General features: G+C 43.6%; 1 pseudogene; it reads right to left on the bottom strand.

The window, feature by feature from the left end:
- Nucleotides 1-2786: 2786 nt before the first annotated feature.
- LOC100428655 (ATP synthase F(0) complex subunit f, mitochondrial pseudogene) lies at nt 2787-3062 on the bottom strand (annotated as a pseudogene).
- Nucleotides 3063-3686: the final 624 nt, after the last annotated feature.

The raw sequence follows: 3686 nt of genomic DNA, 5'->3' as shown, positions 1-3686 counted from the left end.
CAAGTAGCTGGGATTATAGGCACCCCCCACCCCCACCACGCCCAGCTAATTTTTTTGGTATTTTTAGTAGACACAGGGTTTCACTATGTTGGCCAGGCTGATCTGAAACACCTGACCACAGGTGATGCATCCGCCTCAGCCTCCCTCCCAAAGCGCTGGGATTACGGGCGTGAGCCACTGCACCCAACCTACTTCAGTTTTTCAACACAGGCTGACTCCTGTTAGCTTTGCGTGTGTCTTTAGTTAAAGAGATGGAGATAGAAGGCAAGCAACAGATTTCTTTGGATGTAAAATCATCTTGCCTTCAATTAATCTGTGAGATTTATTGTGAGACTTCTTTATTTGTTACTTTTCTTTTATTCAATTCTTTCCTGCCCCATAATCTTGAATGTCAGGTGCTCTAGTTGGAGTTCTCCATAGAGTTTACTGTGATGAACATCTTGATTAGATGTGAAATCAAATGTTATTTTACCTTTTTCATGTAGTAGAACATCTAGATAAGGTCTACAAAAGCCCCATATTAATGAGTGACTCATCTGGTGTGGTAGACATAATAATGTCCCTTCCCACCCAAGATACCCACTTCCTAATTCTCTGAACTTGAAAACGTTAATTTGTATAACAAAAAAAGGCTTTGTAAATGTGATTAAAGAACTATCTTATAACACGGAGATTATCTTGCAGGCCCTAAGCATTATGGTAAGTGTCTTTACAAGAGGAAGGCAAAGGCAAATGTGGGGGACAGGAAATCTCTTCCTTACCCATCACTAGGATCATGGCTGAGGCCCCATCAGAAGATAGATTGACAGAGGAAAGCATACACATTTACTCAATACGTTTTATGTGACATGGGAGCCCTCATAAGGAAATGAAGGCCCTGGCTGGGCGCGGTGACTCATGCCTGTAATCCCAGCACTTTGGGAGGCCAAGGCAGGCGGATCACCTAGGCCAGAAGTTCAAGACCAGCCTGGCCAACATGGAGAAATCCCGTCACTACTAAAAATTCAAACTTAGCCAGGCATGGTGGCGCATGCCTGTAATCCCAGCTACTCTGAAGGCTGAGGCAGGAGAGTCACTTGAACTCAGGAGGTGGAGGTTGTGGTGAGCCAAGATCGTGCCATTACACTCCAGCCTGAGCAACAAGAGCGAAACTCCATCTCAAAAACAACAACAACAACAACAACAACAACAACAACAACAACAACAGAAATAAAGGCCCAATGGAAGAGGGAAACCCATGTATTTTTGTGCTTAGGTTTAATAAAGAGTGGACAGTCATGCAGAAGTATGATTGGATAAAAGGGGTCTGATCTGATCGAATGGTAATAAACTGAGGGGAACTCAGCGAGGCCTGTTTGTTCAGTTTCTTCTTGGCATCTCTGTCTTAGCTCTTTTCCTTCAGGTATAGGGAGGGCATCTCTTTAGTAAGAATCTTATGACATGCTTCAGGGGAAGATCAGAAAATTCTTCCTAGGTTTTATGATTTGCATTATGGAGGAAGGGTGGTGAAAGGTGAAGTGACCTTCCTGGTTCTGCTATTTTCTCAAATGCCAAGGTGCTATATTTTGGGGTGGCGTGCCCTGAACCCCATCAAAGATTTGACTACAGAAGATGAGAAAGTGGGTCAGGCACGGTGGCTCACACCTGTAGTAATCCTAGCACTTTGGGAGGCCAAGGCAGACAGATCACAAGGTCAGGAGTTTGAGACCAGCCTGGCCAATATGACGAAACCCCGTCTCTACTAATAAAAACACAAAAATTAGCTGGGCGTGGTGGTGCATGCCTGTAGTCCCAGCTACTTGGGAGGCTGAGGCAGGAGAATCACTTAAACTCGGGAGGCAGAGGTTGCAGTGAGCTGAGATCGGGCCACTGCACTCCAGCCTGGGCAACAGAGCGAGACTCTGTCTCAAAAAAAAAAAAAAAAAAAAAATAGAAGAAGAAGATGATTGAGAAGGTGACGTGATGATGGAAGCATACTTTGAAGATGAAGCAGGATGTCACAAACCAAGGAATACAGAGGACCACTAGAAACTAGAAAAGGCAAGGAAATGAATTATCCCTTCAGAGCCTCCAGAAGAAGCCAGTCCTGCCAACACTTTGACTTTAGCCTCGGCAACTAATTTTTGGACTTCTGACCTCCAAAACTGTAAGAATAAATCGCGTTGTTTTAAGCCACTAGGTTTATGGTAATTTATTACAGCAGCAACAGAAAATGCACACATCTAACAAAGCATTTGAATTGGCATCTATCCAAATAATTTTTAACTTTTATTTATTTAATTAATTAATTTATTTTGAGACAGAATTTCACTCTGTCGCCCAGGCTGGAATGCAGTGGCACAACCTCGGTTCACTGCAGCCTCCACCTCCTGGATTCAAATGATTCTCCTGCCTCTCAACCTCTGGAGTAGCGGGGACTACTGGCGCAGCCACCACACCTGGCTAATTTTTATATTTTTTTATATAGACGGGATTTCGCCATGTTGGCCCAGCAGGTCTCAAACTCCTGTCCTCAAGTGATCCGCCCATCTCGGCCTCCCAAAGTGCTGGGATTACAGGCGTGAGCCACCATGCCTGGTCTTAACTCATATATATACGCATACACACAGACACACACACACACACACACGTATATAAAAATATATATATTTTACCTGTCATCTTTTATTTGGAGGTTACTTCCCATTAGGATATGAAAGGATTCAGCAACGATCGAGATTGTGTTCCTCATGGAGGGGCTTGGGCCAAGAAGGTCATGGTGGGGAGTGCAGAGCTTGTCCTCTTCTTCAGTGGTACTTGCGTAGCCGCTCGTGCTTGAGCTCCTTGTAGGAAAGGCAGTAAAGAGCACGTAGCCTGCCAGCACCATGGTCAGCCCCGCGATGCTCCCCTTCTTCACGTTGATGTACTTCTTGTAGCACCGGTAGTAACCTCTTTGAATCGCTCCGGCAATGCACTAGGGGTAAAGTCCTGCATCAAGGTCCAACTTGGCAGCTCCCTTAGTTTGACCTCTAGATGTTTCTTGTCCTTCGCTGGTACGACTGACGCCATCTTGGAGTCCTGGTGTCAGCTTTGCCTAATTTAGATTCTTACCGGACTGTATCCACAAGGACCAATCATTTAAAAAGTGAAACAGACATTGGGCTATACAGTCTTTTAAGTCTTGGCTTTAGTATGAATATGAGCTATATATAAAATTTAGAAATTCAGAAATCTCAAGTATGTTTATTTTAGAATGATAGTTTAATGACTTTGAGATTGTTTTAGAAGCCGTATCAACATCATGTGTAAAAAAGAGAGAACAATAATATTTTCTAAATCCTAGATTTTAGTATTATTTGACTCAAGGAACAAACTAGTAGTGAGTGTCAAGTGTCTCATTTTTATCTTTTATACCAGAGAGTGCTCAGTGTACTAAAAATAATGCCTGCTGTCTGGAGGGGCATGTAATCAGTTCTGGGATTCTTTTTTTTAATTTATTTTTATTTTTATTTATTTATTTTTGAGATGGAGTCTTGCTCTGTCCCCAGGCCGGAGTGCAGTGGTGCAATCTCAGCTCACCGCAAGCTCCAGCTCCCAGGTTCAAGTGATTCTCTTGCCTCAGCCTCCAGAGTAACTGGGATTACAGGCACACACCACCACGCCCGGCTAATTTTTGTATTTTTGGTAGAGACGAGGTTTCACCATGT

This window comes from Macaca mulatta, chromosome 15, assembly GCF_049350105.2.
Source record: "Macaca mulatta isolate MMU2019108-1 chromosome 15, T2T-MMU8v2.0, whole genome shotgun sequence".
Taxonomy (NCBI): Eukaryota; Metazoa; Chordata; class Mammalia; order Primates; family Cercopithecidae; genus Macaca; species Macaca mulatta.
Note: the sequence above shows the minus strand (reverse complement) of the source record. Positions and strands in the feature narration are given on the sequence as shown.